This window comes from Apteryx mantelli, chromosome 1, assembly GCF_036417845.1.
Source record: "Apteryx mantelli isolate bAptMan1 chromosome 1, bAptMan1.hap1, whole genome shotgun sequence".
Lineage (NCBI taxonomy): Eukaryota > Metazoa > Chordata > Aves > Apterygiformes > Apterygidae > Apteryx > Apteryx mantelli.
Window position 1 is genome coordinate 131442997 of NC_089978.1, and position 15028 is coordinate 131458024.

Below are 15028 nucleotides of genomic sequence, written 5' to 3' on the forward strand. Positions count from 1 at the left end.
ATCATATGATCGAGATTGAATAACAGACTGAGCATCTCTCTGGGATTTTAAAATTCATCATGTCTATCAAACTCTAAGATACTGTTTAATACACAGGTACCTGCATGGAATGCTAGCCTCCTAAGACGTTGCTGTTGTAGGCCTATGTCTGTTAATCACCTGTGCCACTTGCTGATAGGTAGGCTGACACCAAATAAGCACTGTGAACAGCATAAAACTCAGAGACACAATTGCTCTTATCCCCAAAGATACCCTGAATGTTAACAATTCCTACTTCACACTTGCAAGTTCATTGTAACAGCCAAATATTTTTTGTGAGCATCTCAGGAAGATTTTTGCACACAGGAAACCTTTCTAACATATTTGATGTTGCAAGTGAGAGGTTAAGTTCAGCAAACTCCAAAGCACTCATTTCTGTAGTCATGGCTGTAATGGAAGCTCTGGTTATTCTCCAGCACTCAGTTTGTTTTTCCCCAGTACCAATTACTTCAGGTGGCCTTCAATAGCCGAAAAAGTGAATTTGGTGTAACTGCAATTATTCACCCAGCTGCCTATTTTCAGCAGGACTAAGTCCTGAATCAATTAATGGACCATGCAGTGTGACTGTACACTAAGAAAGTGTAGTTCTGGACATTGGAGAGGACAACAGACAGAAAGGTAGGTGCAGAGTCATCTTACTGCCTGTTTCATTAGGGGCTCTGTAAGATTAGTTTTCTAGTTGGTGAAGACGATCCCTATTATCTAGAAAACACCTACTGATAATGACAATAGTTACATTTTTCATTTTTCCTGTCAATTGGCTCTAGCAGACAGCTTCAGCACATAGCCATATACTCTCTTATCTACACTGGCATATGCCAAGACAGATAGAGTCTAAACTCCTGTATGTGAAAAGCTTCATCCTCAAGTCCTTACAAGAGCAGAAAAATCTCAGAGTCAACAGGAAGCTGCCAACAGTCAGTCCAAAGCTGTCTGTGAGGGTGCTTTAGGGACACAAGGAACCTGCTCCCCATACTCTTAAAGTCCAACTGTGCCTTTTAGCAATCCGGAAGCTGGCAGAGAAGAGTGCCAAGAGGTGACCAGAAGGAATCGGTGACCCTTGATTTCCTAAAAATTCTTTTTTTTTCAGTCTTCAGCAGGATACACTATTCTTTTTCTCACTCCCTTAAAATGATTCTTTAGGATATAATAAACTTCTAGTCTCCTACTGCATTTCATCCAAGGGCTGGTGTATGTGTAAGAGTGATTCATATTCGGCAACAATTTTCAAAACAAAGTCCCTAAAGAAAAAGAGCCTTCTAATCTGAGTGCCTAGTCATGGATTCTGGGCCTGATTTCAGGAACTCAGTTTTGGTATATATTTTTATGCCTCAATATTTATAATATATTATATTATGCACAACATTTTGTATGTAAAAAGAATCCTTTGCTAAAACAGTTAAAGATGCTTAATGGTAAAATCCACCTACAGAAATGGTTACTGGCAAAGAAAAGACCTTTAGCATCTCATCCTTTAACATATCTCAAAACAATATAAGAAACTCACATTTTCAGCTAACTGAATCCCACCTCTATAAATAAGACCCAGGTACTTTGAAAGTGTGCAGTAGCAAAATAAATACCAACATTCTTAAAAGTCATACTGAAAGTCAAAAATTCAACTCTGAAAAGCCAATACACTTTCTGCAACAGGGAAGGTGTTGGATGTGTTACTTTTCAGGGGGAAGGAGGAGATTGTAGTTTAGATTTTCCATTTTAGTACACTTGAGGGACATTTTTTATCCATTTACTGTTCTTGCATCAGAAGCCAGAAAGTGTGTGTGAAAGAGATTACTGAAAATATAAAGCCATTCAATAAATCAATAGTGTGTACTTTCACTTGGAATATTATGTTCAGTCCTGGTCACCAGCCCTCAAAGCGGCTGTAGTAGAAATGGAAGAAGTTCAGAGATGGGTGACATGAATCACAGAATCACAGAATCGCTGAGGTTGGAAGGGACCTCTGGAGATCATCTAGTCCAACCCCCCTGCTTAAGCAGGGTCACCTAGAGCACATTGCACAGGATTGCGTCCAGGCGCGTTTTGAATATCTCCAGAGAAGGAGACTCCACCACCTCTCTGGGCAACCTGTTCCAGTGCTCTGTCACCCTCACAGTGAAAAAGTTTTTCCTCATGTTCAGATGGAAAAATGATTATCTGCTTGGGAGGCTCCTATTGAAGAAAGATTGAGAAGGATTAAACTCTTTAAATTAAAGAAGAGACAAATAAAAGCAGTCAGATTATGGGACTATTAATTGGCAAATGGAAGAGGAAAAGTAGAGTTAGCATTTCTTGGGACTCCTTCCTGTAAAACAAACACCATGAAATTTCCCAGCACAGATTATTTTTGCAGCTGTTTAATACAGCATTATTCAACACTATGTGCTTTATAGACAAGCTTAAAGACATGAAGTAACAGCTCAGCATTCAGACTAGCAGTCCTGCAGGACAGTTCTAACCACTCTCAGTCAGCCCAAGCCATCATAGAATAAAAATTCTGCAATCAAAAACATGGAACATAAGCTTTAATAGCTATTTCTACCAACATGTACAGAAGTGCCAAGCCTCTTCCTTCCTTTTCCTGTTTGTTTTTAACTAACACTGCACAGAAGCACAAGTTTTTATTGACTTGATCATTAAGAACCGCTAATTTAGGTCCTGTAACATCTAAGACTCGCTGAGAGGATTCCTTCAAATGTGTCAGATAGTGTTCAACAGCTGAACTTTCTCTGCCAGTACTGCTGGTTTTGCCTGTCTTTGTTTAGATGCTTCAAAGTCTTTCACAATGTTTGGTCTTATATTACGAGGAGGGAGGGAGGGAGGGGTCAAGCCATATTGCTGCTTGGAACTTGATCAGCTTATGAAAAGCTTTGTGATATAGTTGCTTATGTCAGCGAGGGCTAGATTCAGCCACCTAGGAGAGCTCTTGCATTCATACGTTCCTAAATAATTGCACATTTATCTGCACAATTTTCCAGCTGTCTAATTAGCAAAGCCTGTGTGATATGAAACCCTGCAGCATTTTGCCCCATCACAAGCTAAACTTTTAATCATACTCCTGGTTTTCCCTGCTGTAGGCTAAACATCTGACCCATAAGACAGTTACTCATCTTAGTATCCCTAAGGGTTATCTGTTATTGCTTTTATTCACAATGAGTAATAACTACTACTGATGGAGCAAAGTATGGCTACATGCAGAGGGAAGAGGTGGAATTTGTGAGGCCTAGTTTACAATGCCAATTTGTCATAGAGTCCTGTAGAATAAATCCTGACATTTCAGTCCTGAAGGCATGGAGCACATGTGCACAGAGAGGCTTGGGGTACAAATCAATGCTTTGTGTGAATTTTGGTGCCCATGTTATAGGTAAACGTGACAAATTGACAACCACTCGGGCCGGGTTGCATAAATTCCAATTTAATAATTGAGCAAGTCACAAGTAAGCAAAACAGCGCTGGGCGGCCGGGGGGGAGTCTCCTGCTCCACCAGCAACGGCGCGCACAACCCCCCCTCACAGTCTCCTTATATGCGATTCCAGTTCCGGGTATACGGGGTACCTCCTGTAACTTCTGCGGTTGCGCCGGCTGTTGCTAGGGGGTCTTCTTCAGCCCTCTGGTGGTCGTGGGGATGAAGGCTGGAGTCTTCCTCTGCATTGTGTGCCATATTAGGCTATCTAAACTAACATTGCTACTTCGCTAGCTCAGCTCAATTTTCTCAGGCGGAGTACATGCCCCCCCACCACAGGCTGTAGGATGTTCCCACAGATGTTCCCAAGGCTGTTTCTCACTGATGTAACGAATTAGTACATACCACAATACAAGATGTTCCCAAGGCTGTTTCTCACTTTGATGCAACAAATTAGCACATATCACAAGGGGAGCCCCAGGGATTAGTGACACATGTGTTTCTCTTCAGCCCCACTGCTGTTAAACCTTTTGCCTCTGGTGCTGCTGACAATCCAGCCATGATTTATGCTGTTCAGATAGAGCTGAGCTCCTTTTCTATTTCACCAAGCAGGCAGCAGTACAAAAGACTGAGGAAACAGCTGTGTCCCTTCCTTTGATGTGTTGTCTTTTAAATGCTTGACTCAGCTGAGAGGTGACCAAGCATCTTTTGAATGATTTGCATTGGAGCAGGCACCTGAGCTTTTCCTCAGCCCTGAAAGGGCTGGAACTCAGTGACTTGATGCTTCAATCTGACAGGGGAAAGATGAATCATAGGCAGAGAAGGTGGTTGCAATCTGGGGTAAAGAATAAGGTACCTACTGTGACCCATGTTCAATGGCTATGAAATAGCAGTGGAAACTGTGGCTTGCAGCAAGCTGGTCAACAATATCCCAAATGTTTTTGTAGTAAGACTCTATTGTGAATATATGTTGCAGTCAGGTTTTAGTCTAATCACCATTTCGCACACTGCATTTCCCAGATAAACTGCTTATTGCCCTCTTGGACTTTTTGTTTGTTTATGATGTGCAAGAGCAAACTGAGGCATACAAGCAATTAAGAGCTATGGCTCCTGTTGTGCTTAGTGATAAGAGCATCAGAGACCTGCGGTTGATAGTCTACATTACCTATCAACTCGAATCAGGAATGAGGCTCTGATAGAAGTATGTGTTGTGCTAGGGAGATTTCTTTTGTCTTCCTTCATTTGTTCTCTACTTGCTACTGCTGGAGTCATACCAAGAAGGATGGCCAATTAGTCTTTCCCTTACAGAGAAGGTGAGGACTGGTTTGCTCCAGGATGGACAAATATTGGAACCCAGGCTCTCTTCTCCCAACCTGGTCTGTGAGTATCCAATGGGCTTGCTGTGGGTTGGGAAGCCATCTTTCAGGTGAGTCACTCTTGTTTTTACTGGTGATTCCAAAGACTCAAAACTGAGGAGTCAGACCTCAAGATGTGTGGGACTGGCTCTTTAAAAAGATAACAATTTTTTCAAGGGATTTTACTGCAGTTTTGATCTAGCCTTGAGTTTTGAAGCATCCCACACACACATTATCATTCTATCTATATGTGTAAGGCTATCAGCACTGCTAGATCTCCTTTCTCAAATTTATTATTTAGTGTTTGATGTCCTCTGCTGCAAAGACTTTTCTCCCTTCTAACTCCCTCCATTGCTCAGCAAACAATCCTTGCAATCTTCTCCCAGGGAGGCTACAGAGGAGACATCATGTCATGATGGACAGTTGCTCATCTGCCTCAGAAGTGCACAACTTAATACACTACCTCTGAAAACCCTTGGGAAGATGGAGAGATGTCATTGATTCCCACTGTATTGCTGAATAACTATGAATGTGATATGGCCAGCATCAGTTGCTCAATTTCAATGGACCCTGAGATATTTAACTAGAAGGAGAGCTGTTCAGATAAGAAAGACATTTAGCTGGAGCATAGAGGGAAAGATTTTGACTTGCCTTACAGCCACTAGCTAAGAAACTCTCTACTTTCCAAAGCAGTTGCACAGATTCAATGGTGTTGTGGACTCCTTATCTCATCATCTTCAGATCAAAGTACAAGAACTACCTTTTCACATTAACTCACCCCAAATCTCCCTGCAGCAGTAAATATGAGAAGCAAAGACATTTTTGCTATGCTTTATATCATGAGTTTACTGAAGATGGACAGACTTGACAGGTGCCAAGTTCCAGTGCAGTAGTTTTTACAGTTCTTGTAGGCAAAAGAGCAAGCCATCTCCAAAGCTGGCCTCTAGAACTGTTGTAATACAAGAATGCTGTTTATGCAACCCTGATACAAGGTCACATACTCCATACCCTGAGAGTCTAGACACACAGTGCAGGAGTTAAAAAAGCGAGATTAAACTCAGATCATCACAAATAAACTGCACTGATGTGGCAGCATATAAGGGAAGAAATGTTTTGTCTGCTTATGTTCCAGTGCAAAGAGACTCTATAACAAGCAAAAGAAATCTGAAATTCTCATTGATATAATTGGCATTGCTGAAACCTGGTGGAACAATTTTCATGACTAGAATGTTAAAATCCATTATTTTAATCAGTTTAGGAAGAAGTGAGTAGATAAAAGAAGTGGAGGTGGCAGTCTGCATTAAAGACACCATTACCTGATTTAGAGTTATTGATAATCCAGAACCAAAGGATGTTGAATGCATATGGATTAATGTGTTACCTAATAAAATCCAGGAGCCAGGCTGGTACAGAGATGTTACAGACCACTAAATCAAACCAGAAAAATAAGATGAGTTATTCTTTAAGCACCTGTGTCATCTTTGTACCTACTGCAGAAGGGAAAAAAAAAAAAAAGGAAAGCTCTGTTCTAAGGAGCTTTAATTGTGAAGACATGCTGGAGCTGGTAGAGTTTAAAGGTTTCTAAATTGCAGATGATAATGACTGTGACATGATTGCATTAAATGTGGGCAAACAGAGGGCAGTGGCAAAGGAGCTAATTTCTCAAAAGTAGAAGAAAAAGACAAGTGAAACTGATGGGGAAAAATTACGCATGAAAGATGAATGAAAATTGGCAGGTTTTAAAGAAGAGTTCTTTAGAAAAAAAAGTATGTTTTTTCAATCAACAAAAGGCATACTTTGGCTGAGATCTCATCATCCTTATTCAGCTGCAAAGTCAAAGCAGCAATCAGAAACTGAAAAGTCATGTATGACAAATGACAAAAATACTTTATCAAGAAATAGGGAGCAGTCAATATAAATTAGGGGTTATGAATATAGAAAATTGATAAAGGAAACTAAAGACAAGTTAAAAACAAGTGAATGGCAGAGCTAAGGATTGTAAGGAGAAGTTTAAGTATGTTATGAACAAAATAAACTCCATCAGTTGTATGGGTCCATGACTAATGGAGATGATTTTTTTTTTATGTATTGAAAAAAAGGCAGACTAACTTAAGTACTACTTCTGTATTTGAAAAAAAAGTATTATGAGCAGATAAAGTAGTACTTTCCAGTCCATTAGTGTCTAAGGATATTAAACATCACCTGCTAAGGTTAGATATTTTAAAGTTTCCAGGTCTGGATGACTTGTAGCCAAGAGTCCTAAAGCATTCGCTGTGTTTGTTACCTATTGATCAGAGACAGTAGCCTACAGTAAACAAACCTTGGCATGAGGGAAAATCTCAGAAGACTGGGAGAACGCTGATGTTGTGTTAGTATAGCAAGAGATGCAAGCAGTTTGTTCCAAGTAATGGTAGGTCAGATAGCTGCTGACAAAGTAATGGGCAGAAATATAATTAATGCCAATCAGCATGTTTTTCCTGAAAGATAACATGTCAAACCTTATGTGATTTTCTTGGATTCACAAGTTTAGCTGATGAAGATAACCGCATAGATTTTTGTTCACTTAGTACTGCATGATATTCTGATTAAAAAATAGCCCTGTGATGATTTTACAATATCTATAAAGCACATCATAAATGAATTAAGAAAAAAACAGCTGAAAGATCTCTAAAAAGAGTTGTCACTAAGAACTATTCCTCAAGTCAGGACTATGTCTCACATAGCTCCACAGTGAGAACTAGGCCTGATGCCTAATGATCTGGAAGTAAATATAAAATCACAGCCAGTAAAGTTTATGGAGACATAAAATTCGACAGAGTAGTAAATATGAGAAAAAATGCAGTCATAGGCCTTGCCTTGCATTCAACACTAAGTGGGTGTTTGCAGACAAAATTCATTTTAACATGGTCCAGTGCAAAGCTAAGAAGGATCGCAAGCCATTCCTACCAAAAGTGCCTCAGTACATATTAACTCTGAATAGGATGTAGCTGCAATAGCAGACAAGAGATGATCATCTTGTACTATAGTGTGCTAAAAAGGGGCTAATTGGAGCCTTGAATGTGCAAGAAAAGATTTTTTTTTACTTCTCTGGTGCAGAGAGGTTATTTTATGTTTGTATAACAGTATTAGTGAGACCTAAGTCTAGAATAACATGTTCAGTTGTGGTATCCACACCTTAAAGGATGCTGAAAAATTGAAAAGGATCCTGCAAGTCAAACTGACTAACTTCTCCCTGCACTCTGAGCAAAGGGAGAAGGAGAAGAAGGGAAAAAAACAGAGAGAAAAAAAGAACTACATTTTGTAGCTAATTATTAATCATATGTGGTTTCCCATCATTTCCAGAGTAGTTTCTTGGTCTCCTCAGGACTATGCCTTAGTCTTATTAATCAGAAATAAGCTTTTTGTTCTCTCTTTTACCACTTCTTTCTCTGTACTTTTGCCTCCCTTCCCCTCTCCATCCTCATATACCTTCCCTCCTTTCTCTGATGCTTCTCTCCCCAGTTCCTACCTTCCAATTTGTGTTCCCTGTATCTCTTTCTCTTCCTCTTCCATCATGTCTCTTGCTCCATACTGTTTTATCTCATATTCCTTGTCTCATAGCTCTACAACAGAAATGCCCTGACAGAGAAAAAGTGATCTGTTCCTTGAAAAATAATACAGCTGCAGCCCCAAGCTATTTAATGAAAGCCTTGAGTATATGGCAAGAATGGCTTGTGAGTCCCTGAGGCAGAGGTAATATTTTGTATTAATATTTGATATCTTATTTAGGATGCTAAATCAGATGCACGAAATCTCTGGGGAGGGATTGTACACAGAGTTCTGTTTAAATGATATAGTGCTAAGCCAGGCTGCTGGACCATCTCCTCTTGTCTTACAGCCAGACCTCTCTGCATTGCCTTGGTTTTAGATGGAATATTACTTGTTGTGAATCAGGGAACCATGGGAACAGTATTTATGAAGCCCCTGTATTGCTTAGCTTAAAATTCCCTGCAGCTGTGCCTTTCTCCAACTTTTTCTTGAGATGTTTCTCTCCTCTATGGAGTGCCTAACCCCAAATGCTGAGTCAGATCCCTCCCCACATACCTTAGATCAAGCAAAAAAGATGATTGTGTGCTTTTTAGTCTGTCTGTCTGTCTCTCTCTTTCTCTCATTCACACACACACAAACATGGAGGGACTTCAGCCCCTGCCTGCATGTGGCGGGAGGAATTAAAAAAAAGGTGTCACTCACTCTCTCAAAATGCAGAAAACCAAAGTGATTTTGGCCCCTGATAAAAATGAAGAGTTCCCAACTTTCCCCTCAAAGCTTCATCCAAATAGTGTTTGCACCCCCTCTCAGGTTACCTCTAAAACATGTGTGTGCATGTTTTGCATGGTTTCCAGCTGTTGCTTCTGAAACCCTCAGCTCCACAGTAGCTTCATTCTTCCAGATCTATTCCTGAAGCTCCTGGCTGTGCTCTTCATTCCTTTCCTGAAACCCTGCATCTTGAAGTGGCAGCAGCAATATCCTCTTCTGCCTTTCCCAAGCCTAAAAAAGAGGATAGCTCCAGACATGTTTTGTTCCCTTTACATTTGTCTATTTGGAGGGGCAAGAGGAATGCAGATGCATCCTCTACTTGTCTCTCTTCTCCCCCTACCTCAAAAAATCTTTCCTCTCATTCCTGAGAGAAGATAATGGTGGGGGGGGAGAGTAAGAAACAGGGGGCAGGAGCAGGATCTGTCTCTTACAGGAGCCCTTGTTGCCCTTTCTGCCCCAGGAGGCAGGTGAGCTTGGGGAAGACTGCCCCTTCAAGCCCCAGGCATGCCTTGCATTCTGACAGGCATCAATGTTTCAGGACTTGCAGTCAGACATGGCTTGGGAAGAAAAGGAGTACTCTAGCAATACTGCTCAGGACCTGGAGTTCTGGTCTCAGAAGGTCAAGGCTATAAGAAACTATGATCTTTCTGTAGCATTTCTTCAAGCTAAAATTCCCATCTATTCTATCCTCTCAGAAGCCCTTGTACAGCTCCTCCCTGTGTGTCTACTACAATTTCATCTTGGCACTTTCTAAAAACACCCTACCTGACTGGACTCCATTCCTGAAAATGTAATTTCTGAGCACAAGAACCAGCTCAGCTAATGGAGCAGTGGTAGAAGGGAGGTTACCTGCCCCACAGGCACCCAAAAGGGGCAGTAAGAGGAGTAGCAAGACAAAATGTACTCTTTTTCCTTCTGGGGCTTGGGCAGACTGACAGGTACAATGAAATGTGTGGGTGTCACTTGGCAGGTATGAATCGTTCAAGCAAGCTACAGTACACATATTTAGTTGTTTTAAACCATCTTCATACATCAGACCTCGCCACCCCTTAAGCAAATTTATTGCTGCAATCTTTCATTGAAAGGATTAATGTCATCCAGACCTGGCTGCTTTGGCCATTTGCATCAAGGCTGCCAGTTTGATATTCGACATTTTGTCCATAGCAATTTGTTTCCTTAGTCATTTACGGGGAGATCAGGACAGGGAAGGGAAAAGTCTGGGGGCTTTACCGTTGGCATCGCTGGGGTGAAGTCAAGTCCTGTCAGTAACCCTCTGTGGCCCACCTCTGCTAACACACAGTGCTGTGCCTTGACTGAGCAGAGAAATCCCATCCCTAGCCCAGGGCGTTGGTTTGGTAAGGAGGTATAGCCAGAGGTCTGGGCATGCATCTGGGAAGTCATACGTTCTTTTTTTAAATCTGAGGCTGACTCACTACATGACCTGTGTATGGAAATCACTTCCCTTTGCTGAGCTTGTTTTCCTGTGTGTGCATTAGGGCTGACAGTAGTGACATATCTAGGTGCAGATGGAGAGTCTAAACTTACTACCCTGAGCAAAAAGAAATCATTGCTGATGCTGAGCAATTAGGGGTGTGTGTATAGCATTTAGCACAGTCCAGTGTTAGATGTGGCTTAATAAAAACAGAAGAGTTTTTCTCCTGAGGAATAGTGATCAGCTTTATTTCAAGCATGAATTGGAAACACTTTACAGTTCTGATTTACTCATGAAAGTAACACAAAGATTTTCTCATCCCAGAACTAGCAGATCCTTCTCTCTCTAATTCACTGCTGGTCCTAGCTTTCCCCACCTGGCTGCACAGTAACCAGTGGGCAATTCGCTTTCCTTTTTCAGGCTACCTGTCGACACAGTTAATCTACCAGTTTCTCAACAGAACCATTACAATTTGGGGGAAGCGAAAAACCACTGTCACCACAGACAGGACAGTCTCCCTCACTATGTGGCGTTCACATGCACAGTTGCTCCCCTTATGCATGGAATACATCCTCTCCATAATTAACCTCTTTTGCCTTGGCTCCTGTTCTGTTTTTCAGCTCAGCGCTGTGAAACTGAGTAGCATCTTGTTAGCTGAGCATCCTTGTCTTTCTGTGTATTTAACCAAGCTAGAGGATGATGGCCTATCACTACAACAAGTATAGACCTGAAGGCACCGCAGAACTGTGTTACTGCCGGACAGTGTCTCTACAGTACTGTACCATGGCTCCCAAGGGCACATTTTCTTCCTAATATAAAATACAGTGTGCTTCACGTCCTTCTCTTGGCTTAGCACTGCTCCCAGTCCTATTTTGGTCATATACATTTGTGCTATAAATGGTCTCTTAAAATCAGAGCTTATCAAAATTGGCTCTGGGCTCAGGGCTTTTTTTATTGCATAAAAGGTGCATTGACGTTCTTCCATCCAATTTATTTATTTTCTTTTGGCTTTTTTTCAGCAAATTGGTCAGAGGGACATGGCAGTCTGCAAAAACTTAGAAATAGATCTCTGATAATAACTTTCTACCCCTAAAATTGTCTTGCTTTCTGGAGCTAGGAATTTAGCACTTCCCCTACAAGTCCAACTTTAGAAACTATTCGGTTTTAATTTTCCCAGTGCCCACCAGATACCTTGGGTATTGGATTCCTGAACCAGCTGGTGTGTGTTCTGCAGGGAAGGCATGGAAGAAGGCGGCTGACAGTCAGCCCAGCTTTGACTACTTCATTTAGAACTAATTTTGGGGGGGCTGAACATTGCTTCAATCAGTTCTGTAAAGGATCATGTCATCTGCCTGCCATATCCTCGCAGTGGGGCTGTAGAAATAAATTCATGAGATTCTGGAAGGTCACCTGTGCCTGCCAGAGTCCAGAGAGCAGGGTAGCCTTTTAGAGGTGGCAGAGCAGGTTTGCATTTGGGTCCCTCCTTCAGGGCAATCTGCCATACCCACTGGCAAGGTCTGTTATGGTAATGCATCTTGCTCTGCTTTGCAGATCTAGCAAATCATCTAGGTGAAACATAGGATAATTGTGGTGCTTTAAGACAGAATTTAACTCTTGGGAAGAACTGAATGCTACCAACAGACAGAGAAGCCTGTGACTCTGCTTGATCCTGACACGAAGACCTGTGTCTGTTTCTTTTCTTAACCCTAGGTTGGGAGGACTGTTTGTGGGGAGAAGCATGTCTTTTTGATACCAGTGAAGCGTTGCCCTGCCTCGGTCTGCTTCTGCCTAGGTACAAACACCTTGCCAAACTTGTTGAGGCTGTGATCTCTTCCCACTAGCTGTCCCTTCAGGCCACATCCTCCCCCTTTCTTCTCATGCCTTTGTCCCTTCAGAGTAGAGAAAAAAGGAGTTTTGTTCTGTTTTTTTTCCCAACTTCTGAAGTACAGCTCAGAGCTTCCTGGGGTTTCATTCAGGCCAGAGTCATAGTAAATTAATGTCAAAGATTCTCCTCTGACTTCTCCATCCCATAATCACTGCATCCCACTTCCTTGCTCTGCACAAACAGCTCTTGCCATTTTGCCAGCAGTTTATCTTCTGTTGCAGGTAGTAACAACAAAGCTTTCCCGCATTTCCAGCCTTATTAGTTTTATCAACCAGCCTGCCTTGTCTGCTTTTGTCTGAGATTTTTGCCTGCTAGCTTCTCTCTCTTATCTCTAAACCGTATTGTAAGTGTTTGCGGTTTAGCTTTGGACTGAGGTCCAGGAGGCCTTAGGCTGTCAGCCATACAACATATCAAATGGAGAAGGTCCAGCTGAGGCCTGTGCAACTTCCCACTGAACAAACAAAACACAGAACAAAATTGCCTGGGTTCCACCCACCTGCTTAGGTTTCCTCTTAGGGCCTGACTCATCCTCTCTACTAATTTATCCATCCAGTGATGATCAGAGGACATTCAAATGGCTTTTCTTGGAGGAAAGAAGGCTGGAAATAGTCCTCTACTCCATCCGAGTTTCTCAGCCTACTCAGAAATGTTTAACCAAGTCCTTCAGACTTCTTTTTGCTGTAGTGCTACGTAATGGAGCTCTCTCTGGCCATCAGGTCATATCATCACAGATAATCAGAGTGTATCAGTTTCACACAGAGCTCAGCCAGACAAGCAAGACAAGACAGTCTCCAACACACCATGAATATCTCTCTCACATCACACATCATTTCGCTTTTAGCAAAGACCACCCTGTCACAGCATATAATGTATAGTACCCATCTTACAGGGCAGCTGTGAAAACCAGGTTATAGCTGCAAAATGTGTTATTGCCAAGGCCTATTTATTCTTTTTATCCCTGTTGTGAGTCTGAACTCTCAATATCTCTATTTCTCTGTTTATTTTAGGGTCTCTCACAGTAGTGTCTCAGAAAACACTTCCTTCTGCTCAGTAACACAAGACAATAGAGTCTGGTGACAATAGAGCTTTTTGGACTGCAGCAAGGGAAGAAGCAGTGTGCAGCAGTACTGACGATCATAAAGTAAGCAAACGTAGCCAGGAACTGACACATACTGCAAGAAGTTTCTTGCCAAAAGAGAAATTTCATGGAGGGACAGAGTGAACCTGCATCCAGTTTCCTCTCTACCTTTCAGACTGCAGCATGGAAGGAAGGAAGCATCACAGAGGATGCACGATCACAGAGACTTGGTGGGACATTGCTCATGACCAGAGCCACGGTCATGACTGCACAGGTAAACAGTAGAGTTAAGATTCTGGACTTTTGGAGAGCAAACTTTGTCTTGTTTAGGAACTTTCTAGCCAGAATCATCTGAGAAGATGCCATGAGGGGTTAAGGTACCCAGGAGAGCTGGTTGATTTTTAAAGGAAAACTACTGAGAGCTTAGGAACAAACCTTCCTGTTGTACGGGAGGACTGGGTGTTTCAGCATAAGGCCCACTTGGCTAAGCAAGGAACTTCTTATTGAAGTAAAATGCAGAAGGAGTGCATACAAGCAGTGGAGAGAGGGACAGGCATCAAAGGAAGAGTTTAGAAGCATTTCTTGGATCCTTAGGGATAAAATAATGAAGACCAAAGCAAAAAAGGAACAGTGTGAGAGACTAGAAGCATTAGCAGGAAGTGTCCAGATGGGATTCATTTTTAAAAAAGTCAGGGCTAAAATATAGTTAGCACATACTCACCAAATAGAAAATACGTGATATATTTCTGGCAGCAATATAGGTGCTAGAGAGGGGAAGCACCGACTAAATAGAAGGTTTTAACATAGGAAGGTGCTGAAAATGGTCATTGTTGCTTTGGGCACCTGACAAAGATGGGGAACAACCTGCCTCTGGCAATAGTTTACATAAGCTGTTTACTTGTAGGCACTTCTGGCAATTTCTGGAACTGGAGATCAGAGAAAAATGATGAGACCAGTTAAAGGACCAGAAGGTCAAATTTACAGCAAGCATTACAAAAGTTAAATCTATATCCATGGGATAATGGATGATCAAAAGGGAACACAGCTATTCATCAATAGCTAAAGGGCAAGGCTGCTAAGGAGGCCGGGAGACAAGCAGGCTTAACTAAGAACAAGAAAGGATATTTCCAACTCAGTGTCAGGAAAGCTACCTGGTCAGAGTTGTACCAGGTTATGGAAAAGTTTTCTGTAGGCAGAGATGGAAGCCCTCCCACATGAAATACTTTAGGATTTTGAGTGTAAGGAGGTTGTTTGGCTGAGAGAGCTGGGCCTGTTTAGCCTGCAGAAGAGAAGACTGAGAGGGGATCTTATCAATGTACACAAATATCTAAAGGGAGGGTGACAAGAGGATGGGGCCAGACTCTTTTCGGTGGTGCCCAGCAACAGGACAAGATGCAATGGGCACAGGAAGTTCCATCTGAATATGAGGAAAAACTTCTTCACTGTGAGGGTGACAGAGCACTGGAACAGGTTGCCCAGAGAGGTTGTGGAGTCTCCTTCTCTGGAGATATTCAAAACCCGCCTGGACGCGATCCTGTAC